Raw genomic sequence first — 13,096 nt, forward strand, 5'->3', positions numbered from 1 at the left:
AGCTTCCTATCGGTCTGTTCAGCGATTCAATTCTGACAACCTGGGTTTGGGTAATGATATTAAAATTTATTGGAAAGGGATTCCTGATTTCCGAGTTAGTCAGATTTGTAGTTGGGTTTTGTTTCTCATGCGAAATTGGCCTCTTCCTAATTTAATCATATTGCATGTTGGCTCTGACGATTTGGGTAGAGTCAATACGCACTTACTTATTAATGAATTAAAAAATTATATTTTGGAAATTAAAAAAATTCTGCCAAGAGTGTTTTTGGCGTATTCTGAAATATTTCCTAGATTCGAGTGGAGTTATTTAGGTTTAAAATTTCTTGAAAAAATAAGAATTCGGGTTAATAGGAATATTGGTAAATTTTATGTTAAAACAGAATTGTTTGGCTTATAGACATTCTGAGTTAGAGGGATTTTTTTCCCTGGTTTATATGACAATGATAGGTTACCACTTTCCAACATTGGATTGGACATCCTGAATGTCGGTCTGCAGAATATAATTGATTTTGGCTACGGTGTGGTTTAGCCATATGGCCAATTTTGGCGTATGGCGGTTGGGGATAATAGTCGCTTATGGAAGCAGACTATTATTGTTGGTGCAGTCTGTAGGGTCCTCATGCAGGTGAAGAAGATTTTGATTGGAGATCACTCTAACAGTCCTGCTCGAGGTACCTATAAAAAAGGAGTAGCAGTTAATGCTTGCGCAGTTGTGGCTGAAGACATCAAGAAACTCCCTATCCCCCCCCCACCCCTTTTCTTTAAAATTGTTTTAAAAAAGTGTGTCATGGTGTTTGTATGGTGATAATTGTCGCTTATGGAAGTGGACTATTTGTTTTTCGTTAATTATATGATAGTGATGGTTTCATATAATTGGTTGGAAAATTACGATGATAGAGTTGATTATTTTAACCGGATTACATAAAACACCGTGGCCTTTATATTTCCAATATATATTAGTATTTAATAAAAAAGTATTATTATTTATTATTTCTGAGTTGTCTGATTTATTATTGGGATCTATTTTGATTTAATTGGGTTTTTATGACACCATGAGCAGTATTGAATGGGGTCCATGCTGACAGTGATGGGGGATGGGCAGCCACCTGGCTATGACTCATCCTTCCTTATACAGGGATGAGGTGTGTGCATTGCACTATTCGGCCATGTTGATGCCCTACCCTGTCCTTTTGATATGTACCTGCACTTGCTGGGCCGACTGGCTGAAGTTGTAAAGCTCTCTCCCACTGGGCGTCGTTCTATTGCCTTAATAAAGAAGGAGTCTGGGGTCTATTGAAGGGCTTTTCACACTGACTCCAGCTTGAAACAGCATTGCGTCTGACTCTTCCTGGGCTAAAGAAGTACTTCATCCCTTATACAGAAAGAACTGAATAATAGCTAAGGAAATGGTTGTTCTGGGCGCACTTTAATACTGAAGTGCACCTTTTAGTGCAACAGAGATTTGTGCGCAAAGTCCAACCAAATTATCCATATCAAGTGTGGCTCTAATGTTACAGCTATACCCCTGCTCTCTGCTGCACAGGAAAACTGTGCAGCGCTTAAACTGGGCTGCCATAAAAAGGTAGCTGCCCAGCCTTAGTGAAAGCCATAAAAAGGCATTTTGGTAGTCACAAATGGGTTAAGCCCTTGTCAATGAGGCTATAGGATACATACATAGTCGAGTCACATTGTTATTACTAACAGGTAATAACCAGAGTAACCTCTGTGTGCAGCACGGACAGCAGCTAGACAGCCTGGTAGTTACTCAATAAATCCTATTAGGTTGTCACTGGTATCTGGAGCCAAGCTGACTGCTTTGCATCCCACAGCTGCTGGAGAGTGCGTGGGGGAGGACCATGCAAACAATACAATTGAAGTGTTCCCACAGGTGCTCAATTGGGTTCAAGTTCGGGTAATTAGGGGCCAAGGTATTATTTGAAAGTCTTGGTCATGCTCTTTCAACCAATGCCGGACATTTCTAGCTGTGCGACATGTCGCATTGTCTTTCTGGAAAAACCCGTCTGCTCCGGGGAAGACAATCAGTTGGTATGGGTATACGTGATCTGCAAGGATGGATTCATACCCAAATCTGTTGAGACTGCCTTCCACATGGATAAGTGGGCCCAGAGAATGCCTCAAATAGATTTGCCAGATTATAACTTCTCAACAGATTGCGTTCTTCCAGCAAGGGCTACAGGGTGTTTGTACTCTGATGTTTCTTGCCTGACACTCCAATGTCAATCTGTTTGATGAAGCAGAGAAGGTAACTCTTTGCCAATCAGCAGAGGTCCAAATCCGTGTCACGGATGTTCCAGCGACAGGTGGCAGGAGATCGGTGAGATTGGCAACATGTGGTTTGATCCGACATGTTTTCCGTTTGGATCAATTAATGTCTGTGTTGTTTCTGGTGCTTGCCATACCTTCTTTCCCCAGGTGTGGCTATTATGGTCATTTAACCTTCTCTATTTATTGTTGTTTCTCCCATTATGCTATGCGGTTTATAGCTTCTGTTTGAGTTGTGGATAGCTGGTGTGTGGATCTCGGCTGAGTTCCTGGTGCTGCCATAGCCACTTGAAGTTAAGTGTTTTCTTTTTCTTTTGTATTTTGTGTGTTGCATTTCCCTGTCATTTGTATTAAGGCCTGAGGGAGACTCCTGTTCGTCCTTCCTATTGGAGGAAAATGGTTTTCTCAGTCATGACATTAGTACCAGGGTCCTATAGGGTGAGTTAGGACTCTAGGTATTCCTGTGTATGAACTCCCCTACCTCTGGGGTCTGTTCATACTGGTAGTTAGAGAACTAATAAAAGTATGGCTGTACAACATTTCACATGCAAACAATAGAACTGAGAAATGGGGATCATTCTAAATTAAAGTGGTATTATACATACTATAAATGAAAAAATAGAAGCTTTTACACACATTTTTGATCAAATGTGTGTCGGACCCATCTACCAGGCGTCAAGGTGGCTTCCGCAGATGGGTACCTAACACTAACAGAACTGCCTCTCTTGGACTTACCTAAGCCTACAATATTCAGGGCAGTGTATGAACCAGTTACATTTATACTCTGCTCAGAAGCCTCAGGCAGATGGGTGTTGCTTAGTCTAAAAGAGGCCGCTACCCTGAATATATACTACAAGAAAATTTAGACTAGCACTTTCATGGTCACAGGTGTATATCTATAAAGCAAGCATACAGAGAACAAATAAAAGCATGGCTGCACAACATGTCACATGCAAACAATAGAACTGAGAAATGGGAATCATTCTAAATTAAAGTGATATTACATACTGGTAGTTAGTCAGGACTTTGATTATGGTTTTACTAGGAGGTGTCCTTCTCCTTTCCCTAGTTTCCAGGCCTTATTCTCTCACCCCTTTCCCTCCTATGTTCGGTATGGTGTTTCCCTCCCACACCCGAATGTGACATTATAAACAGCCATTATTTTTTTTTGTTTGTTTCAGTACAGCCATGGATCCAGTGATGTAACTATCAGGGAAGCAGGGGAAGTGACTGCTTCGGGACCCGAGCTCAGAAGGGGCCCCAGAGCATTACTGTAACTGGGTCCGTGGGGTAGGGGGCCTGTGGCACTCACTACCAACCCCTGCTGTGAAATCGCTCCTCCAACTGCATCCTCCGTTCCATCTGCAAAGTTTCCTTTACTCTCCCGACTTCTGTAGCAGGTAGCCAATGAGCAGCAGTGCTGGTGGTGACATCTAATCATGCTGCCAGCCCTGCGGTCTGGCACACAGCAGCCTGAAGACATCATAAGAAGACTCCTCCTCCCATGATGGATCCTATGGCTGCACTAGCCAGACAGCTGCAGGGGCTGTCTTTGGAGGTACAGTAGCTGACCTCCGCATGTCTCGCAGATCCATAAACCACAGGCTGCTGGTTCTAGTGGTGGTGGTGGTTACCTGTCTCGAGTCTAAAGTTGCCCTCACGGACAGATTCTCTGGAGGAAGTGATAATTTCATTTTGTTTAGGGAGGCGTGCAAATTGTATTATAGTCTACGTCCACACTCATCTGGGGATGAGATTCAGAGAGTTGGTGTGGTTATTTCGTTGCTTAAAGCGGACGCTCAGTCATAGGCTTTTTCTCTGCTGACCGGATCGCAGTCTCTCCGGTCAGTAAATGAATTTATAAAATCTCTGGGTCTCATATCTATAAGGACCTGGATCGGACCTTCCTGATCGATCCAGGTCATTATAGATGAGACCCAGACCAATCGCCGTGGCCTTCGTCTGGGACAGCATTCTGCTGAGATCTATTGCTCAGAGTTTAGGAGGTGAGCTACGGATACTGAGTGGAACGATCCAGGGCCGGACTGGGACAAAAAATAGGCCTGGGCATTTTTGACTGAGCAGCCCAATCACATGACCCCCAACAGGCCCCACCCCCTTGCAGTCTAGGGACGGAGCCAAAACCGGAAGCACAATTGATAGGCAGGGCCAGCCACCAGTAAGATAGGAATGCTTCAGCCAACACACAAGCTTCTTTGGGGGTCCCCAGGTGACATTAGGGGTCTTAGTACGATCCGGCCACCTAATCCTGCAGAAAATGCAAGGAATCGACTGGACACAAAGCACAGCATGCATCGGTTTATGTACCGCTGATTCTCTGCATTTTTCCCAGATTGTGGCCGGATCTCTGCCGTACCCCATTATAGTTAATGGGGCTGGCGGGCATTCTGTCTGCATCCAGCAGTGCCGGATCCAGTGAATTCTCAGCTGGAACAGCCTGCCAGGATCACTAACGCAGATGTGAAAGTAGCCTAATACAGCGCCCCATACCTCTTATATCCAGTGACGTCTCCTCTGATGTAGATGTTCTCTTTCTTCATCTTCTCCATTCAGACCAGACCACCGTGATAATTTCTTTCAGCCATCTCACGTCTCTGCTGAGTTTGACAGACATCTTAGTTTCCTACTTTTCCATCATCCTCCAATTAACATCCCATCATGCACCCCTAATACTGAGAAGCTGTGCTCCCCAAAACTATACTGCAAAAAGAACTGTGCTAAGCTGATGCTGTGCCAGGGTGCCCCCAAAGGAATGGTGCTCCCAAAGTCCCAACAATAGTAATTATTTCTTTGCCAGAGTGCATTTAGTAGTAATAGTGCTCCTACAGTGCCCCCAACAGTAATTGTGTCCCACAAGTAACAATGCTACCATAGTCCCCCAGTTGTAATAAAGCCCACCATAATGCCCTGATAGTAATAATTCTCTTTATAATGTGTGACAGTAGAATCCCCCCCTCCTTATAATGTGCACCAGTACAAAAAATGCCCCGTTGTGTGGCAGTAAAAAAAGAAATACCTCCTCTTAGTGCCCCAGTAGAGCCAATGTCCCCAGAGTGCCCTCATGTGTTCCAATGACCCGTACCACTACAAAAAACACTTAGTGCCACCAGTTGAGCTTAGGTGCCCATAGTGACCTTATAATTTGTGCCAGTATAAAATACTCCTATATAGTCCACCCAGAAGATGCCCTCATAGTGTCCTTCCCCGTCTCCATAGTGCCCTCCATAATGTGGCACTATAAAAGGCCCCTATAGACTGCCCCACATAGATACCCCCATAATGCTCCTTTCCTCCCTTCCCCATAGTGGCATCAAAATGGGTGCCAGTATTAAATGCCCCTATATAATGCCCTCATAGTGCTCTTGTCCCCCACTTCTCCATAGTTCCCACCTATAATGCGTGCCAGTATATAGGTCCCCCAGTAGATGCCCCCATAGTTCCCCCCCATAATTTGCCAGTATATAGGGCCCCCATAGTGCTTCCCCTCTTCTCCATAGTGCCCCCGTATTGTGCCAGTATATAGGCCCCCCATATTGTGCCAGTATATATGGCCCCATAGTGCTTCCCCTCTTCTCCATAGTGCCGACCCCCCCCATATTGTGCCAGTATATAGGGCCCCATAGTGCTTCCCCTCTCCTGCATAGTGTCCCCCATATTGTGCCAGTATATAGGGCCCCATAGTGCTTCCCCTCTTCTCCATAGTGCCCCCCCATGTTGAGCCTGTATATAGGGCCCCATAGTGCTTCCCCTCTTCTCCATAGTGCCCCCCCATGTTGTGCCAGTATATAGGGCCCCATAGTGCTTCCCATCTTCTCCATAGTGCCGAACCCCCCATATTGTGCCAGTATATAGGGCCCCATAGTGCCCCCCCCCCCATATTGTGCCAGTATACACTCACCTAAAGAATTATTAGGAACACCATACTAATACGGTGTTGGACCCCCTTTTGCCTTCAGAACTGCCTTAATTCTACGTGGCATTGATTCAACAAGGTGCTGATAGCATTCTTTAGAAATGTTGGCCCATATTGATAGGATAGCATCTTGCAGTTGATGGAGATTTGAGTGATGCACATCCAGGGCACGAACCTCCCGTTCCACCACATCCCAAAGATGCTCTATTGGGTTGAGATCTGGTGACTGTGGGGGCCATTTTAGTACAGTGAACTCATTGTCATGTTCAAGAAACCAATTTGAAATGATTCGACCTTTGTGACATGGTGCATTATCCTGCTGGAAGTAGCCATCAGAGGATGGATACATGTTCTCATTCTGTTTACGCCAAATTCGGACTCTACCATTTGAATGTCTCAACAGAAATCGAGACTCATCAGACCAGGCAACATTTTTCCAGTCATCAACAGTCCAATTTTGGTGAGCTCGTGCAAATTGTAGCCTCTTTTTCCTATTTGTAGTGGAGATGAGTGGTACCCGGTGGGGTCTTCTGCTGTTGTAGCCCATCCGTCTCAAGGTTGTGCGTGTTGTGGCTTCACAAATGCTTTGCTGCATACCTCGGTTGTAACGAGTGGTTATGTCAGTCAACATTGCTCTTCTATCAGTTTGAATCAGTTGGCCCATTCTCCTCTGACCTCTAGCATCCACAAGGCATTTTCGCCCACAGGACTGCCGCATACTGGATGTTTTTCCCTTTTCACACCATTCTTTGTAAACCCTAGAAATGGTTGTGCGTAAAAATCCCAGTAACTGAGCAGATTGTGAAATACTCAGACCGGCCCGTCTGGCACCAACAACCATGCCACGCTCAAAATTGCTTAAATCACCTTTCTTTCCCATTCTGACATTCAGTTTGGAGTTCAGGAGATTTTCTTGACCAGGACCACCCCCCTAAATGCATTGAAGCAACTGCCATGTGATTGGTTGACTAGATAATTGCATTAATGAGAAATAGAACAGGTGTTCCTAATAATTCTTTAGGTGAGTGTATATGGCCCCATAGTGCTTCCCCTCTTCTCCATAGTGCCGACCCCCCTCCTATATTGTGCCAGTATATAGGGCCCCCACCCCCTTCTTGCCACAGTATAGTATAAAATTAAATAATAAAAACAATAAACTCATATACTTACCTCCATGCTGCTGTCAGCGATGCGTTGCAGGCCTCTTCCGGCCTGTGTCCTGGGCTGTACGCTCTGGCGGCGCGCACGATGACGATGACGTCATCGCTCTGCCTGCACCAGGCCTCTGATAGGCTACAGGCACTAGGCCTGTAGCCTATCAGAGGAATGGGCAAGGGGGACGCCTCTTCCCTGCTCCATTCATCTGTATCGCTGTCCTGAGGACGGCGATAAAGATGAATATGAAGATGAGCACTTCCACAATGGAAGCGCTCATCTCCACTCCTGCCCGGCTGCTGCCACATTAATAAAAAAATAAATAAAAACTCAGCCGGCGGCCTGGCTGATTGTGTTTGGCCCGGCCCACCGGGCAAATGCCCGGTCTGCCCTATGGCCAGTCCGGCCCTGGAACGATCCTGCTCTCTCCGTAGTCAGTTTTGTCAGGGATTATCAGAGAGGCTGAAGGACGCTTTGGCCTTTCATGAGAAATCTGAGTCTCTGGAAGCCTCTATATCTCTTTCAGTATGCATTGATAGACGCCTAAGAGAGAGATCTAGGGGTCCCCAATCTCAGGACGTACTATCAAATAACGTATTGTCTTCCTGACACTTTGGGTGAAGATACTCCTGGGTTTATGTCTGATGACAAACCCATGCAATTAGGGGTAGTGTGTTTTTTCTGCGGAAAAAAAGGACATTTTATCGATGTATGTCCGTTAATGTTGATCGAGCACCAAAGTGCTTGGGTGCTCTGGCCGAAAACATCGGGATGCTCGGGTGCTCTACCGAGCACCCGAGTGTAATGGAAGTCAATGGGAGAACCAGAGCATTCAACCAGGCACCCCCTGCTCTGAAGAGGGGAGGGTGACTGGTTCATAGGAAAAGGTCAGAAATTGATGGAAACACCACCGAAATGGTTTGGGAACAGCATGGGGAGGATGTGTTGATGCATCTTGGACTCCCAGGTCACTGCTGGGAACCATGTTTCAGAGTAGTACGCCACTTTTACAGACTGACAATAATACGCACAAAACTGGAAAAAATATCAATTTTAGAGGAAAAATTGTTAAGAAACATTCTTTCCTGTATATTTACTTGCATATAAAGTGCAAGTGCTGCCAAAAATTACAAGGAAGAGGCTCTCCGATACAACCTGTATATCACATAATGGAGGGCCTCATTCACATTGTGGTACAATAGTTCATGTAGTGGGACTCCTACACTTATAAAGCCTATGCACTAAGTGAAAGGGCTGCCAAAAATTGCAAGGAATCGGCACTCCAAAACACCCTTTGTTACACATAAAGGAGGGCATCATACACATCCTTGAAAAATTATGATTGATGGCCTGCTGGTGACCCTCAAAAACATTTGGAGCAAGGGCCTGCTGATCTGTCCATCTAAAACATTAGGGGCGAGGGCCTGCTGCCGCATTGGTGACCCTAGATAACCCCTGGGTGATTGCACGTCCCCGTGACGGCGACAATCCATTTAGATGTCTACCCTATCAACTTTCGATGTTCTTTTCTGCACCTACCATGGTGATCACGGGTAACAGGGAATCAGGGTTTGATGCCGGAGAGGGAGCCTGAGAACCGGCTACCACATCTGCAATAGAGCACAGGCAGGACCGTTGTATGGTTACACTGACGCCAAATTTGAAAAAGGGTCAGGATATGGATATAACAGTCTATAGTTTTGTTTGTGATGCCAATTGCAGCGTGCGCAGGGTACTGTCACAGGGCCCTTTAAAGGTGTTATAACGCACGTCTCAGGTTAGGAATGCCAGAGTGGTGTAATGTCTCTGTATGGTAGTAGTAATTTTGTCAACGGTGTCTCCTACCTGGGTGCGGCTGGACTTCTGGATCCTGGCTCATTTTCAATAAAATGAGTGTAGTGCTAGTAGGAGTAATAGAGGAATTTGCAGCAGAAATTGAGATCCAGATCTTTGATAAGGTTCAAACTTGTCTTTACTGATTGTAACTTTCATCCAAGCAAGGTACAGCTTTAGTATTAGGTCCCAGCAGGTATTGGCAATGGTGCGCAGGAATTTATCTTCTGCTCTATCAACCTGGAGCTTGCAGGAAAGGACGTCTGCTTTGTAGCTCTATACTGTGGCAGGAATTTGGCTTCTGCACTTTCTATCTTCTTCTGTATGGGGACTGACTAGCTGAGGAGGAATATGACATCTCCTGGGTCATAGAAACATAGAAACATAGAAACATAGAATGTGTCGGCAGATAAGAACCATTTGGCCCATCTAGTCTGCCCAATATACTGAATACTATGGATAGCCCCCGGCCCTATCTTATATGAAGGATGGCCTTGTGCCTATCCCATGCATGCTTAAACTCCTTCACTGTATTTGCAGCTACCACTTCTGCAGGAAGGCTATTCCATGCATCCACTACTCTCTCAGTAAAGTAATACTTCCTTATATTACTTTTAAACCTTTGCCCCTCTAATTTAAAACTGTGTCCTCTTGTGGTAGTTTTTCTTCTTTTAAATATGCTCACTTCCTTTACCGAGTTGATTCCCTTTATGTATTTAAAAGTTTCTATCATATCCCCTCTGTCTCTTCTTTCTTCCAAGCTATACATATTAAGGTCCTTTAACCTTTCCTGGTAAGTTTTATCCTGCAATCCATGTACTAGTTTAGTAGCTCTTCTCTGAACTCTCTCTAGAGTATCTATATCCTTCTGGAGATATGGCCTCCAGTACTGCGCACAATACTCCAAGTGAGGTCTCACCAGTGTTCTGTACAGCGGCATAAGCACTTCACTCTTTCTACTGCTTATACCTCTCCCTATACATCCAAGCATTCTGCTGGCATTTCGTGCTGCTCTATTACATTGTCTTCCCACCTTTAAGTCTTCTGAAATAATTACTCCTAAATCCCTTTCCTCAGATACTGAGGTCAGGACTGTGTCAAATATTCTATATTCTGCCCTTGGGTTTTTACGCCCCAGGTGCATTATCTTGCACTTATCCACATTAAATTTCAGTTTCCAGAGTTCTGACCATTCTTCTAGTTTTCCTAAATCCTTTTCCATTTGGCGTTTCCCTCCAGGAACATCAACCCTGTTACCTATCTTTGTGTCATCAGCAAAAAGACACACCTTACCAGCGAGGCCTTTTGCAATATCACTTATGAAGATATTAAACAAAATCGGTCCCAGTACAGATCCCTGTGGAACCCCACTGGTAACATGACCTTGTTTTGAATGTTCTCCATTGACTACCACCCTCTGTTGTCTGTCACTCAGCCACTGCCTAATCCACTCAACAATATGGGAGTCCATGCTCAATGACTGCAGTTTATTGATAAGTCTTCTATGTGGGACAGTGTCAAAAGCCTTACTAAAATCTAGATATGCGATGTCTACTGCACCTCCACCGTCTATTATTTTATTCACCCAGTCAAAAAAATCTATAAGATTTGTTTGACATGATCTCCCTGAAGTAAACCCATGTTGTTTTTCATCTTCCAATCCATGGGATTTTAGATGTTCCACAATCCTATCCTTTAATAGGGTTTCCATTAATTTGCCTACTATTGATGTCAGACTCACTGGTCTATAGTTGCTCGATTCCTCCCTACTACCTTTCTTGTGAATGGGCACGACATTAGCCAATTTCCAATCTTCCGGGACGACTCCTGTTACTAATGATTGGTTAAATAAATCTGTTAACGGTTTTGCCAGCTCACCACTAAGCTCTTTTAATAATTTTGGGTGTATCTCATCAGGCCCCTGTGACTTATTTGTCTTCACCTTAGACAGCAAACTTAGAACATCTTCCTCTGTAAAGATACATGCATCAAACGATTTACTAGTCATTCTTTCTAGTGGAGGTCCTTCTCCTTTTTCTTTTGTAAAAACTGAACAGAAGTATTCATTAAGGCAGTCGGCTAGCCCTTTATTCTCTTCTACATACCTTCCGTCCTTTGTTTTTAATTTAGTTATTCCTTATGTTAATTTCCTTTTTTCATTTATATATCTGAAGAATGTCTTATCCCCTTTTTTCATAGACTGAGCTAGTTTTTCTTCTGCCTGCACTTTAGAAGTTCTTATAACTTGCTTGGCCTCTCTCTGCCTAATCTTGTAGATTTCCTTATCTTCATTGCTCTGGGTTTTTTTATAATTACAAAATGCTAGCTTTTTATTTTTAATGATTTGGGCCACTTCTGCTGAGTACCACAGTGGTCTCCTCCTTTTTTTGCTTTTACTGACAAGTCTAATGCAATTTTCTGTTGCCTTCAATAATGCACCTTTTAAGTAGTCCCATTTCTCCTGGACTCCATGTAATCCGTTCCAGTCTGATAAGGACTCATTTATGACTAATTTCATTTTTGAAAAGTCTGTTTTTCTAAAATCTAAAACTTTTGTTTTTGTGTGGTGGGACTCTTTCACAGTTCTTATATTAAACCACACTGACTGGTGATCACTAGTTCCCAAGGTTTCGCCTACAATGACATCATATACTGAATCCCCGTTTGTGAATACCAAATCCAAAATGGCCTCCCTCCGGGTTGGCTCCTCAACCACTTGTTGTAGAGATAACCCCATTAGGGAATTTAGAATATCTGTACTCCTGGTAGAACTTGCTATTTTGGTTTTCCAGTTTATATCTGGGAGATTGAAATCTCCCATAATGATAACTTCTCCTTTCATTGTCATTTTAGCTATTTCTTCAACTAGTAGATCATCTAGTTCTTTACTCACAGTTATCTTCCATGGGTATGCTTTCTTCCTGGAACTGGAGTTGTCTGCTTCCTTCTTCCAGCCGATGCTGCAGGGCTCAGGATGGGGATTTGATCAATGTCTCAGCCGAGACAAGATGCTGGTTTGGTTCCCTATATCTGGGAGCTCCTAACATGCACACCCTACCCCTAGCAGGGGGTGGGCTACACTCCTCACTAACTTCCTTATCTCCTCATGCTGCAGGATGTGGGCACATCCCACTCTGCTCACAGAGGGGGAGCTAAGCTGGAACAAACTATTCCAGCCTAGATGGAATACCAGCAGGTGGCAGCAATGGTCTGGTAAGGACTTAGTTTCACTAAGACCTTACCAGACCATTGCTGCCACCTGCTGGTGAACATGGAAATTACAGCAATATACATTTAACATGGTTTTATAATTCCCAGTTGTGAGGATATAATGTAAAATTACATCGGATGACAAGGTTAATGATCTTAGGAAATTGTAGCGGGGAAAAAGAGTTTAGTAACACAACTCTGCGGTGTTACACATCCAAGGGAGGTCAATGGCTGAAATCTGATTGGCTGATGTTGCCTTGCCCCTTTTTTTTAAAAATTGTGAACCACCCAGAGAGGTAGTGACGATAAATAACAAGAGGCCCTGTTATTGGAATAAGTACACTTTCCGTTAACAAGGATCTATTGGATGGCAAGTCTGGTGCCAGCAGCCGACTTGCTCCCGGCGTCCACAACGTTCACCCAGTGTGCCGTCTTGGTGAGTATTGTGTTGACCAGACTCTTGGCTGCTCAGATTGGACTTGTAGGTGGGGCCTGCTGCCGCTTTGTTGACTCTAGATAACTTCTAGGCGATCGCAGGTCCCCGTGACGGCAACGATCCATTTGGATGTCTGCCCTATCAACTTTGGAGCAATTTTTCAACAAGGACCTTCTGGTATAGCACCTCCACCAGAAGAATGAACGATGATAAGTTCTCTTTGTAGCGGGGTTGAGAAGGGTGAA

The sequence above is a fragment of the Bufo bufo genome, chromosome 4 (assembly GCF_905171765.1).
Source record: "Bufo bufo chromosome 4, aBufBuf1.1, whole genome shotgun sequence".
NCBI lineage: Eukaryota > Metazoa > Chordata > Amphibia > Anura > Bufonidae > Bufo > Bufo bufo.